The sequence below is a fragment of the Pseudopodoces humilis genome, chromosome 17 (genome assembly GCF_049639895.1).
Source record: "Pseudopodoces humilis isolate 2021_Gansu_Grassland_sample_001 chromosome 17, ASM4963989v1, whole genome shotgun sequence".
NCBI lineage: Eukaryota > Metazoa > Chordata > Aves > Passeriformes > Paridae > Pseudopodoces > Pseudopodoces humilis.
In genome coordinates this window covers 5631790-5646484 of record NC_142216.1, presented here as the reverse complement: position 1 = coordinate 5646484, position 14695 = coordinate 5631790, and the positions used below count along the sequence as shown (strand labels likewise).

The 14695-nt window shown below is 45.7% G+C and overlaps 1 protein-coding gene across 3 annotated transcripts in view; it reads left to right on the top strand.

Moving 5' to 3' along the window:
* The window catches only part of GRIA1 (glutamate ionotropic receptor AMPA type subunit 1), a 119828-nt gene that overhangs the window by 40655 nt on the left and 64478 nt on the right, over nucleotides 1-14695 (top strand). The gene's annotated exons all lie outside the window — the stretch shown is intronic.

Below are 14695 nucleotides of genomic sequence, written 5' to 3'. Positions count from 1 at the left end.
GTGGCACAGGGAGAGAGATTAGCCCGGGCGCCTGTGAGCAGGGTGATAAGGAAGGGCTTCGTGTGAGCAAGGAGCTGTAAAAACCTGGGGTTTAGCTAATGGAAGGATTTGTGTGTGTGTTTGTGCGTGTGTGGGCACGGCTGGGACGTGGAAAGGAGGATTTGGGAAGTGTGTGGCAGAAGGGGTTTGGCAGTGCTGGAGGGGCTCCATGCAGGGGTGTGTTCCTGCAGCTGCAGCACCGCAGGACTGCTCACGGCCATGCACTTGTGGGATGCAGCGTTGTGTTACCCAAAGGCTTTTTAAAGGGAAGGCCTTGTAACCTGGCCCCAGCCAGTTCTTAGGCTAAGGAGAAGGGAACTGTGGGAGAGTGACTCAGCTGGAGTAGGGGTAGAGAGAACTGGGAGATGTGAGATACGTGAGAGACGTGCTGCGTGGCTGCCACATGTCCACATCCTGGGGTATGGCGGTTGCTTGACTTGGGCTTGCTGTGCCCTAAAACTATGTAAACTGATAACTGGCTAGCTGCTTAAAAAAGGCAGTGATTTTGGCAAGAAAGATTTTGCCCTTTGCACCTGCCTGGGGTCCCTGTGTCGTTCACTATCGCAACAGCGCTGGGATATGTGGAGGGCTCTTGCACCACAGGGACAGGGTTGTGGAAAAACCAGCCATGCCCCGTGGGTGGGAAGGATTGTGGGGCACTGCTGAGCCTGGTAAGGAGATGCTCCAGGGCAGGTGACAAAGCAGGGATGAAGCTGAAGCAGGGAGAGATGTGGCTGTACCTGTCAGAGCAGGGAAAGGCGAGCACTCGGGGCAGTGGGAAGTGGAGAGCTGATGGCTCAGACACACCGTGGCTCAGAGGGAAACATCCCCCTGTGAGCAGGACAGGACAGGCCACGTGCTGTGCTGAGCAGAGTTTGTCTGGGTGCAGAGCAAGTGCAAATACACCCAGAAATAAGTGTGAGTTTCTCAGGAGATGGAGCTCTGGGAGTGGCTAAGCATCCCACCTGCAGCAGAGCGTGAACGCTGGCAAAATTTCCACTGACCCCATGTTCTCCACCTCTCACCCCAGATTTATCCCTGCTGCTCCAGCTGACTGCCCTTGCAGCATCTCTTAGAGGGGGGAAGAACACTGCCAGCTCTTGTAGGGTGATTTACAATCCAGAGCAGGGGAGGAGGGTTAATTGCATCCCAGATTTTATCTTTTAATGTTCTGATTTAACAGTAAAACTTTTTCTCCTTTTGTTTTTGTTTTTTTTTCCTGGGAAAATCAGGCTGTTTTGTCAAAATCAGTAACTTCCTGTTTTTGATGAAGCCTCAGTTTTCATTTGAAGGGGAAAAGAAGGTGATGAGAAATTTCAGCTAGCTTTGTTGCCTGTCTTTATTGAATCTGTTCCATTGGCATTAGTTTTGTCTCAGAGATACTAAAAGTAAAGCCTCCCAAAGCTTTCATGGTAAAATGAACTCAAATAACTGGGGTGTCTAGGGTAACTTTTCTTCAAATAAATTGATTTTTTGCTTGTCCAATGGACCATTTGAATGTTTGCTTTCTGTTTAATGAAAGATCATCAAAAGCCTGGCCAATTGCTTTGTAGCTTTCAAGAATGTATTTCTTTTTTTAAGGGAGAAGGCTAAAAACTGAGTAGCTACAATTTGAGATTCCCCTAGGTGTTAGGTGCTGAACAAATATAAGATCTCACGCCTTGAAAATAAAGTAGGAGGCTTCCAACCAGAAATGAAGAGTCTGTATAAGCACTGAAGAAAATCTCATTTAGAAGCATGATCCTAAAATATAGATTGTCCATAAAATTGGGTCCTTATATCTTTTTCAAAGATGCTCTGTTTTGCAACAAAAGGTATTTCAGTGTGATGCAGGAATAGGACAAGCTTTGTGGCAAAGGTGGCCAACTTCTCCTACATTTTCATTTAACTGAGACCCACAGCCCATGTTGCGCCCACCTGGCAGAGCCAACAGGAATAATAACTCCCCTTTGCTCCACTGAGGACTGGAGATGGGATAAATTTGAATAGAAGTCCACAGAGCTGCTGCTCCAGACCATCCTTGCCCCACAGGGAGAGATTTTCTTGGCCCAGAAACCAATGCCTGGCAGTAACTCTTCTCAAAAGCCACCAGCTGGGCACCCAGTGCCGTGCTGCAAGTCAAGCCATTAGACAGGCCTTGTGCTTTTTAAAAGCTAATAAACCATGAAATCACACAGAGAAAACCAAGCAAAAGGCATTGGAGGGGGCATGGCTTTGTTCTGGGAAGGTCTCCAGTCTTTCAGGCCAGAGGTCATGTTGTCCTTCTTCCCTTCAGCCCAGCGTGAATCAGCGGGGGCCGAGCTTGAGCTGTGAGAGGAATTGCAACGGGTTTAGTGCTAAAGCCAGTACATGAGTTCTGCTGCAAAGTGCCCACTCAACAGCTGGCCACAAAATCCCAGGGCCTGGGGTGAGATGCCAAGTCTGTGTGTGCTCGGAGAGGAGCATCACAGCATCGCAGAGCTGCCTTGTTCTGCTGTCAGCACCTTCCCTCCTCCGAAAGGACGGGCGAGAGGAGAGAACAGGGGCAGGGAGTGCCCTGTGGAGCAGGCACCATCCACTGGGAAAGTGCTTTTCACTGGTGAAATGTGAACATCCTACTGGAAAAGGGCTGCAATGGGCCTGTTCCTCATTGTCTGACAAAGAGGTGTCTGTGTGGGGGTGCCTGGGTCCCACCCCAAAATGGTTGTGTGTCTTTGCATGGGTGGCTGCCTCAGTCTGTCCAGCTGTGAAATGAGGTTAAAAACCTTAGTGGAGGACAGACTGCCAGGCTTCAGGCAGTGAGGTTTGGAAGAAACCTACCTTAGCTAAAACTTGTCAGCATTAAAGAGGGAAAAAATGTTACTTTTTGCATTAGAAGAAAAACAGTGACCCAGAGGTTGATGCCCATTTTCCTCCCCCACCTGCCAGAAGAAGGCGCCTGACCCTTGGATCTCTGAATGCACCCACACTCAGCCCCCCTTCACACTGTCTTTCATCCTTGTTTTTCTTTTTCAAAGCTCCAATTGATTTTGAAATTAAAATGGCTGTTCTCCCATCACTGAACCTCAAGCTTGCATCTCCTTTCCCCTGTTTCTCTCCCATCCAGCTTTCACAACTCTTCAGGTTTCTGTTATTTCCCATCCATTTGCTTTGAAGGATTTTTCCAATAAGGATGTCAAGAAAAGTTTCTCAGTGGTCTTTTATCACAAATTCCTTTTGGTTTCATGCCTGAGGATGCTTCTGAGGAGCACCTGGTGACCTGTGCACACTTTACAAGCGAGTCACAGCTGAGTGCACCCACAAACCAGGCCCTGTATCCCTGCAGCCTCCTGCAGGAAACATGATGTGTTTCCCAACTGAGAAACGAGAGCACAGTCAGACCCAGTGTAATTCTGTTGGCCTCAATGTAGTTACCAGGGAAACTATCATGTAGACAACTTTTCTACACTGAAATAAAGGTTGTCTTAGCTGCCTTACTTATATTGCACAAATACTTCCAACCAGGCAGAAATCTGATGATTTTCTCAGCTCTCATTACATGAGAGGTTCAAGAAAGCAGTTTGCAGGAGGATGCAAGTGGATTTGAGCCATGGATTTACAGCTGCACCAGCAGGGTGGTGCAAGGTGCACATGGACAGACGGCCTTCTGTCAACCAAACCTGCACATGTCACCCCAGTTCTTCCATTGCTCCTCAGACAATGCCAGAAAAGCAGCTTTCCTCAGGATCAGTGCACTGATAAAAGTTGCCCCAGGAGAAAAGCTTTCAGTATACATTAGCCAAAGCCTGATTTTCAGAGGTTGTGTGCACCATATGGCTTCTTTACACACCCAAATCACCTAAGATCATCCCAACAGCTCTTCTTTAAAGACACATGGCAGCCAACTCAGTAATTTAAGCATGTTTTGGAAATGCCAGCAAGGCTCTCAGCTGACATTGTTCTACTGTCAGGACTAGCAGTGCAGAGGAATGATCACAACAAATTCTTTGGAAATATGACTGCAGATGTTCACTGCCATGTCAAATACAGGCAGCCAGAAAGAATTTCTCTCACAGGGAAATGAATCTTTACTCCAGCAGGAGGGTCAGGAGCTCGAAGTGAAGGCTACACTGCACACTCCTCTCTGCCACATTCAGCACTGAAAGTGGGTTGCAGTACAGAGAGAAGAAAATCACAGCCCTCACAGGTTAGGTAGGACAGTGCCAGAGGTGTAAAATCACAGGTTTTATATTGCACCTCGGGCTTCCTGCGAGCACCAAGAGAAAAAAACTGTCCCTGGGATGTTTCTTTTTGCCTGTTCTTCCACACAAAGTTTTTATTTGGGTTCCTCCCACCACTGGCAGCAGCCTCTGCCCTGCCAACCTTCTCCTGAAGCTGGAAGTTCCACCTGCCTTTCCCCCAGAGGCTTCTGGAATAAATGGTACCTTAATTAGGTTAATTATTCCTTTAGCCATCCATGTGCTCACTTTAGCTGTGCAGTTACAGTCCAGTATATGGTGTTGTTTCCCTGTTTTTCCCTGTGGCAAGCAAATCCAACACCTGAAGTGTGAAGCTTTCCATGGCTCAGCTGTCTTGCACATTTGTTAAATCCAAGGAATGTTTCCACTCCTCAAAAAGCTGGTGCTCCTGGTGCCTCCCTATGCAAGACCTGCCTGCCCCTGGCTGGAAAATGACCCTGGTTTCATGAACAAATGGATTTCATTAGAGACATTTCTCTGGAATGTCAACAGAAGTGCTGAGCAGCACCTGGTGAATAGTGAAAGAGTCTCTGATGCTGGTGAGAAGTGGTACAAATTAGCATCCCCCAGTCTGCTGCTGCTTTTTTTTGTCTAAATAATATTTTACAGGTAAAGTTTCTGCTGAGAAGCAGTGGGGTTTTCTCACTAGCTGCTAAAATGATGTCACTGGCTTTGGTTTACAGTGAGTGACTGCTTGAGGCAGAACCTGCATCTGTGTGTGCAGTGTCACTGCTCTGGAATGATGAACAACCTCCAGGTTTGCAGCAACTCCCCTTCCTGTGTTCTGGTTGGCCTCCCTGCAATTTGCATTTATGCAGAGTGTTTGACATGATCTCTCTTGCTCTCTGCAGCTCACTAGAGTCTCTTTCTCTTGCAGCTTAAAAATTCTCTCAGAATAGAAATCAGTAGGGAAGGTGTTTGCTTGTAAGTAGGCACGTCAGGAAGGGATCTCAGTGCTTTCCTAACATTAAGGATGCTCTAACATTCTTCTCCCTAAGCCACACATCCCATTTTCCAGGTTATTTTCTCAGTCCCACAGCAGGATAAATGAGAGACTCCTGGTGCCTTCACTGGCCTCTGTTTAGAGCTGATGATTTTTTATCTTTCATTAGCATAAATCTTTACTGTGACATATCAAGTAAATCATCCAGTTGAAAAGCATTTCCTGACATTTTGCTTTGTATTTGATACCCTCTGTCACTAATATTAAAGGGATTTGGTTGCCCAAAGGTCTTTTAGGCAAAAGATGTGTATCTAAGGTCTTTTTATACAACTGGTGATGTGCTTTGCACCTTCTCCCACATCTTGGTCCTTTCCTCAGTCCTGTGAGTTTACTATGGGCGATGATTTTTGTGGGTCCAAGTGCAGATTCAGGAGAAGCTTGTAGCTGTAAAAGCCCCCTCTGTCATGCTGGTAAAATGACACAAATTTCACCTAAGATTTTTTAGAAAAAAATCTCCAATTCCACTTTATTTGTGCTGAAGGTCTTGCTGAGCAGCCAGGCTCATATTTGGTATTTTGGGTCATATTCCCAAGGGGCTCCAGGTCTACCCACAGGTTTGTGGGAGCAGTGGGGCAGAGAAGTGTTCTCCCACTTCCTGCATCCCCACCATTCACATCACTCAGAGGGATGGTTGTCTTCACCTCCCACGAGAGGGGACCAGCCTCTAGAGCTGTTTGCAGCCCTGGTTTAAGTATCTTCCCTTTGCAGAAGCTCCATCTGGGCACCCTGACTGGATGCACTTCATGTAAACTGTTTGTTCCACCACCCACGGCGAGCAACTCGCACAGAAGTTTCACCAGAGACCATAAAATTGCAAACCATAGGTCCAGATCTCACCATCTGTCACACTTCTGCCTCCCTGCTCCCCAGACAACACAGTCTCCCACTGGGTTTAAAAGAGCTCAGGCTTAAACTTGTTTGTTTGGGATTTTCTGCAAAACCTGGTGCTCCGAGGCACTGCGGAAATCAAAATGTTGTAACTCTTATCATTTATTGCCCTAGCAATGCCAACAGGATTAAAGCTGTTCTAATGACAGGGAAGAAATGGTAATATTCCCCCTGACATTAAGTAGCCCTGAGCAAAGCTGTGAGCACAATGGAATGGAACATTAATGTGAAAAGGGAAAATAAAAGCCCCACAAGACATGACTATAGCAAAGAGCCACCAAGGGAGGCACTTAAGCCCATAAAAACCAGCACTCTCAGATGTCAAAGGATCTTGTCATTCTGCACCAAACTCAGCCCTTGCTGAGATGTTAAAGATGTTTCAAAACCATTGGTGCTTTCACAGACCTCAGGTGAATACAATGTGCAACCAGGTAGCACAAAAGCTCTAGAGCTCAATCCTTGTGGGGTTGAGGTTGCTCAATTGCTGGGTTGCTAGGTTTGTGCCTTTTTCTCCTCTTCCCAGAAAACCAATGGCTCCAGTGACTGCAGGAGAGGTGGCACTTTTGGGGCAGCAACAGCACATGCAGCTTTTGGAGCCTCTGCTTTGCTAACTCAGCAGATACCTGTAATGTAGCCCTGAAAATGGATAGAAAATGTGAATATTTATAAATAACATGTCAGCTGGTGGGGTTAGGTACCACTTGCCACTTCAAGGCCCCAAGGACACGATGCTCTGTCCTGTGTGAGAGGTTCTGTTTGAAGGATCTTTGCCCTTGGTAAGTATAAAGTTCTGCAGACAGTTTCAAGACAGGCCCTTACAAAATCTTCACCAGAACCTGAGGCTTGCACTGAAGACAGTCTGAGGCTTTAATGTCTGTGAACCAATATAATGTATTAGGGAAAGAAAAGAAGCTACTGAAGACAAAATCTATTTCATCTGCAGCAAGATCTTCTCTATGTGACACAATTGCTTTCTCCCACTCCTCACTCTTTTACTGTTTTTTTACTGTTTTAATAATTCAGCACTTCCAGCCCAGAATTAAATGGTGTGGTGAACTGAGAGGTGTGCTGTGTACTGTATTAACGTGCTGGGGGTTTGGTGCTCTGTTCTTTCCCTCTCCTGTTCTTCATGATTCCCAGCAGAATCTACACCATGATCTTGTACTTAGTTTTCCTTGCACAGCACTGTCTTCAGAAGGACCAATATAATACAAAAGGCCATCTAATAAAAAACCAGAAGGAAAATTGGTTCAACCTTCATTCCTCATCTTTTACAATGTCGCTGTTGCTTTTTCATTTGTAGTAATCTTGCTTTAATATTTATGCCTCTGCTTCAGACACAGAGAGTTCAATGAGGACAAATGAGCTCTCAATTTCATTGTGGAAGGTTAGATGACAGCAGGGATCTCTGGTCTTCCTGGGTCCCTGGGTCCCATAGGAACATCCATCTGCAGCTGGGAGCCCTATGAGGGATCAGTCCTTCCCCCTAGAGTAGCTGCAAGGGAGCTCGAGGTGATGCTTGTGGGTTAGGAGAGTTCAGCTGGTTTTGCAGAGTTCCTGCTGCTCCAAGGGAACCCAGCACTGCTGGTTTCTTTCTGGGCACAGCAAAAAGCCAGACTGCCCAGCAGACCTGATAACAGTTCTGACACATCTTTAAGGTCCCTTCCAAGCCAAACCATTCTATGATTCTAAGATTTTCAAAGACAAAATGTGCCACAAAAGGATCTCAGAAGACTCTATGGATTTGCTAGATGTCCCCCAGAAATGAGCCAGACTGGCATGGAGGAAAACACTCCCAAGTTGGAAAGGTCAAATCTTTCATTAGAGCTCAAAAATGCAGTTTTTTATCAGGCACCAGAGCCCTTCTGCACATTTTTTCTTGTTTTAAGTTATGAAAGCCGGGAGTGCTGTGGGAAAGCTGTGGCTTTTGTATGGGACACTGAAGAGATGAAGGCAGTAGATAACAAGAGCCTTACACAGCTTGAGAGCATGGCATCAGTGCTTCCAGCTCAGAAATGGGTCTTATTTTGGGTCTGTATGGTCATGGTGCAAAAGTCAGCCTCTGACTGAAGGCACTGGAACAGATGGGCTCAGAGAAAAGCAGTTGCCTCACAAGCAAAGATCCAAATAATGATTAAATAACAAACCTGACACAGAGATGGCAATGGACCCGTTTCTCCTTACACATAATCTGATCTGTTAACCACAGGATCCTCATTAACCAAACTGTCCCTATTATAATAATAATCTAATTCTACTCACAGAAGAAATGAGACTCCTAAAGATGCTTCTGATCTCAGTGTCTTCTGCATAGGGGATTTGCATCTAATTCCTATTAAAAGTGCTCAGAAATAGTTTGTGTTGACTGTAAACCCTTCAATGTATTTAATTTTTGGTGCTATATGACTCAACAAAGTATTAGCAATCCCAAAGTGAATGTACTTTTAAAAACAAATAAAGCAAGCAAGTAGAATCTTGACAAACATCATCAATTTCCTTCTTTCCTTATTTCAACAAGTTCAGTGACCTTATTAAGACCTTTGATACTTTGATTTTTTTCTTCTGTTTTGTACTCACACTGAATAAAAACTGCATTAGAAGACTCCAGTAGAAAAATAAAAAGAGGTTTCATGATGTGAAGTACACAAGTGGAAGAGCAAGGACCTTCAATTGATCCCTTAGAGAGATGAAAGTCACGACTGTATCTTCCACCACCATGATTTGAATTCAAAAGTTCACTTAAATGACTGAGAGTCCATGTTGTTAATTTTTGGTGACCACACCACCATGCTCCTTCTGTTTCCTAAAACTCAGTGGTGTGTGAGAAAGAAGTACCCCAAATTCAGTTTGCTCTCAAAGAAAACTTATCCTTTGTCAGCCAGGCAAACTAAGACTTATTTGTTAGGCAGGCAAACTTAACTGAAAAAAATTGAAGCTATCAGCATGTGCATTTATGAGCAGCTCTTCAGTCACAGATTATTGTTTAAATATGGGGGAAGGAAAGCAGATCCTTATGTAAAAATCAACATTAACTTTCCAGCTTCCAGTATCATTAGAGCAGCAGTGCAGGGAATGATGGAAGGGAGAACTCTGCTGTGCCTTTTATATATTTGAAAGGAAAACATGGATTTCTTGTGCTAGCACATCAGCCTGATTTGCAGTTGATCAAATATGTGGGACATATCTGCTGTCAGCTAAATACATGAGTGGAACAATGGGGGAGTGTAGAGGCTGTTTGGCTTTCCCCTGCTCCAGAAATCTGTGGGAACATGCTGTCGTTGGGATGTGCTGAAGAGACGCGCTCTGGCACCTACGCCACAGTGGAGAGCTGTGAGGACAAACATTTGGGAGGAAAGCTGAGCTGATCCTAATTGCAGCAGACACCAGCTCTCCTTCCTTGGAACTCCACCAGCTTTGCCAACCTGATGTCAGGTTCTCCATCACGGTGTGAGGGTCGCCTCCAGGCAGGGCATGCTGAGAATTAATTATGCATGCAGATCCTCCCTCCTCTTTCCCACATGTGCACAAACACACTCCAAGTGAGCAAAGGGAAGCATGTGGGAGCTGCTTCTTGACACCACTGCTGTCAATGAGGACGTTCTGCTGTGAGTGAGGGTATTGGTTCTGTGTCCCTGGAGGTCTGGGCACATGAGGATGATATTGGGGCTGCAGGCATTTCAGGGCTCATCTTTAACAACTTGCAGAGGATAACTGACATCACTGAGATCTCTGCTTTATTACCCTCAAAGTCTGGCCACACTTACCCTGCAATTTTTAAAAAGCACTTTTTCATTTTGGTGTATGCTGTGTTGAATGGTTTCAAAGATTTCTTCTTATTTTGGAATCCATGTTTTCTCTATTTTTTTTGTTTGGGCTATGTGCAATAATTTGGTCACATGTGCAGCTCAGCATCATAGGAACACCTCTCCTGGAGAAGATGCTGTGTCTTCCCTCTAGATGCCACGACATTCTCCAGGGTCAGGAAGGCCTCTGAGATGTGGCAGGGACCATCTGGGGTGTCTGTGCCCTCTTGCAAGTGAGAACATGAGTCATTTGTGAGGAACATCTGGGGATATTTTGTTTAATAGGGTTTTTTACAGCTCTTGTGGCTTTGGGTATTAGCACTGTCTCTGCTACTTCTGTTCTCTGACAGAGGCACATGCAGCAGCTGAATCTCCTAAGAGTCAACTAAGCCATATTATTGGCTCCCTCCTGGGGTAGCTGGGTGAAACTTAATAGTCCATGAGATACAAGAAGTCAGTAGAAATGATCTAATGTCCCTTTCTAGTCTTAAACTCAGTGAAATGGTGAAAATTCTGCATCTAAAGGAGATGGCAGATGAGCAGTTGCCAGGATCTCCTACCAGGCTTCCTCCCCAGCTGTGTCCCTGGAGAGCAGTTCCCTTTTTGCAGTCTTGTTTGCAGATTCTCAGCAGAATGCACAGTTTTCACTGCTGGAGACCAAATCCTCATTTCCATCCTTCTGTGCAGCCCATTTGCCCTTCCTCCTGCCTCAAATCCTCAGACTATTCCAGCCCCTCTTTGTGGTGATGCTTTCTGAGAGAAACTTTTTGGGTTATCCTCTTTAACCAAAACCTAAAAGAGATACCTGTTTTATCTGACACCTGCCTTTCACCCACAACAACATGGATCAGGTCAAACAACCGCTTGCAAAATACCTCTGACTCTTTTTATACAGAAATCAATCTTGTTCATCTACTCTCTCTGCAGACAAAAAAAAATTCTACTATGAATTTTTAGAGACTCAAAACACCTCTTTTGCTTTCCTCTTCCACAGAGAAAATGCTCAATTTAAAGTTGTGAGTGTTGATGAATTTATTGATGTATTTTTCTTTTTCTTGGAAGCGTCTGCAAAGGTGGCCAGAGCTGTCTCTCTTCAGCTCCCGAAGAGGTGTCCTCTCCTGTGTGTGCTTTCAGCAAAATCAGTGTTCCTCTCTGATGTACACTCTTTACCTTGAGTATTTCCATATGAAAGGAGAACTTTTGAGAAACACTGCAGGACAAGAAATCCTAGAGTCTGTGGATTCCAAGAATCAGTGAATCACAGATGCCCTTTTCCTCATCTGAATTCAAGGACACATCAGCTCCCTGATGGCTACCATTCCACAGGGGAAGGGCAGCCTCCCCTGCTTGTCCTACCACATCAGTCACTTTTTAGCTAACTTACAAACTATTTTGACTTTTGCTGTAAGTTAGAAAAGTTTTTGGAGCAGTCAGATGAGCTCTCACCTCACCTGGCTGCATCAGACACCGCAGAGATGTGTCCAGGAGTGGTTGTCACTGGATTGTCTCTTCAGCATAACCAGGTGACAATCTTGTTAATGCCTCTGCTTTTAGCTAATTTTCCTTGTTGAACAGCACTAGAGATGTCAGGGAGAAATCCTGTGCCTGGAGAAGCAGGGATATGGGGTGTCCATGGTCCTGCTGCAGCACACACTGGGAATGCCTCAGCCACAAATCCCAAACTGATCAATTAAACAAGAATGATCAGGGAGAGCACAGTAGTAGCTGCCACAGTTATCAATCATTGTGGATTATATTTTCCAAGGGCTATTTTAGAGGGAAACTCTTCTGTAATAAATGACAAATTCAATGTAAGATAGGAGCACAGGTACAGCCCAGAACTGCCACTCTCTGTCCTTCCCCACCCTGTAGCCCAGAGACCACAAACAGCACGTGCAATCAGCCACAGATGTCTGCATTTGCATCCAAGCAAACCCTCCTCACTCGTGCTCACATCCTGGGATAGGCAAACATTTATCCTGTTGGATTTCACCCAGATTCCTGCCTTCAGGAATGAGCTTGAGGTGGAACTGTCCAAATTCAGCTGCTGGAGCTGGTCTCCAGGCTGACTGCAGCTCTCCTCTGCAGGAAAAGCTGGGCTGGGGCCGGCCAGCTGCTCACAGACAGCCAGCACAAGGCTTGGAAAGGGTGATGCTGTCAGCAGCCAATTGACCAGAAGAGCTCAGCTTCTTGGACCTTCCATTCCAGCTCAATCTTCATCCCTTTTATGTTTCTTAACCTTTTTAGAAATCCATCAGGCAGAGTCTAGTGACTGTTCATCACTACAAAAACAAAGAGAGCTTAAAATATTTGCTTCCTCTACTTAAGGTTTACAATTATTAGTAGTAGATTATTAGGAAGTTGCAGAGCAATCAAATGAGAACAGAATAATTAACAAATTTGCTTCATAAAACAATTAAAGGAAAAGTAAAGAAGTTTCAGCAATCTTTTAGTGTATTAAATTACAAGCAAGTAATTTATTTTTAGTTTTGCTGCGTAAATTCATTTGGAGCATCTGTAATTTAAAATAGCCCTGAGATTTACATAATTTTGCAGCCAAGTTCAGTCCCAGAAAGGTGGCTACAGCTCTCACTCTTCGTTTTTCCAGATTAACTGACATAAGAGTTTCTTTGTTTTTCTTTGGGAGATAACTCTTGGCAAGCCTTTTTTTTTCTTTATTTTTCCAAATTATCTGCCTTGTCCGTAGCTCCTCTTATTCTGCAAGTACAAAGCAAGTGAGGGTTCTTTCCAAACTTACTAATGATATAGAGTGTTCACTCTCCCAGTTGCCTTTGGTACAATCTGTTTCGAATGCTGGCACTGATGATGTCTCAGAACAGTGTAGGAGGGATGCCTGAGCGTGACTGAGCCACAAAGTTAAAAAAAAAAAAATATGAAAAATGATAGATTCCTTTCAAATAGAAAAGAAAATCCAAGGAAGCCATGCCTAAAACAAAACAAACCAAGCCCAGCTAAGTTTATTGTCTGGATTATTAATTGTACTGGATTGTTCAGCTGTCCCGAAAATGTCTCTTTAATCATTCAGTGAGGCTGAAGCCTGGGTCTCCAGAGATCACATTCTGATCTCTCACATATGGTATTTTGCACTGTTCATTAGACCCACTGCTCCAGTCACATGGAAACGATGCTCAGACTATTTCCATCTGTATCTCCTACTTTTCTTCCCGAATGTGTCAGTCTCATGATGAGGGCAGTGACTCCAGCTGATACAGACACAATTGCTGATTGCAAAGAGAGGCACTGCTGTGAAAATAAAGAGAAGAGGGGGTTATTTCCGTCTCGGTTCAGGCTTTCTGAGCTGTCCCTGCCCTGCAGAACAGCAAATTCCCTTGTGGGAGGAAAGTGCTGAGATCACAGGTGCTAATCAGTGAAAAGAGGATGAGTGACCCTGCGAACAAACTGCGGGACTGGGATGCCCAAAAACTGGGCTCAGCTCCAAGACAAAGGAAAAAATTTCTTCAGTCTTATGAGATTCCATTCTCAGCTCTCAGCACCACCACGAAGCCTGGCTGCTTGGTTTCGGGGGTGAGATGGGAGCAGGGACTTGCTTTGCACAGCGGGAAACAGCATTTCTTACTCTTCCCTCTGAATGTTTGGTGCTGGCAGTAGCGAAGTGAGGAAGTCTTTTCCAGGATGGCTGTAAGCCAGCCAGGACTGACTTTGGGTCCCTGCTGGAGGGACAGAGCTCACGTGGAGCCCAGCTAAGGATGCAAGAAGCTCATGTTTAGCTTTCTCCAGCCACACAAGCAGAAGGTTTGGTACTGGCAGTTAGCAGCAGAATCAGGTCAGGGATTCCCGAGCAGCACAGAGGGACCCCAGAATGTCACATCCAGCTCCTCAGCGTGCACTCGTGTTGGGAGAGCGGGAGAGTGATGTGTGAAGTGTCGAGGCAGTGTAAATGTCACAGCCAGAGGTCTTCAGAGTCAGAGTGACAAGAGGAGGAGACACTAGTGCCAAGAGTTCTGACACAGGAAAAGCGCTGTCACTGCCACCACCTCCGGCTTGGAGATTTATTGATGGTAACTTGGGATGTGCCATAAACAGTTGTGATATTAAATGAGTCTGACTGTCTCAGGGGCTAAGTTTTACAACCCAAAGTGTGAACTCCCTGTCTCGCTGAGATCCTGAGGCATTTTCCCAGCAGTTCCCACGATCTCATTAAGTGCTCTCCAGAGAAGGGCTCCAACCCAGGGAGCCCTCCCTGCACAGCACAGCACCAGGGGCTGAGGACAGACAGACAGACACCTGGAGGGAACCCAGCAACCTCTCCTGGCAGAGGCCTCCAGGACACTGCTGATACCTCACTGGGCTCACAGCCCTGTCTCCACGGTTTTGAGAGGAAACCAGAAATTGCTGAAGTTGTGTTCCCAGCGCCCACCCGGTGTCACAGGCTCTGACTCAGTGCCAGCAGCTCATGGCCCAGGACAGATCCCCCTGGAGCTGTGCTGTGGCTACGTTGAACCCTGGTGAACCTTTGCTGAGATGTCCTCTCAGAGCAGTTTCCTCAGCTCCTGAGGTCAAACCCGTGGTTTCCCTCTGGAGTTGTTGGCCACAAAGGGCTGTGCTGCTGCGCAAAGGTTTTCCTTCTGCCCCGTGAATGCTTCCAGGGCTGCAGTAGTCGCTTTCTGCCGAGGGGTTCCCATTGTTCAAATAACTCATTTTACCCCAGAAGCAGCAAAATCTTCATCAGAGCCCTGGGGACACTGATTTCATTCTTTTGAGTA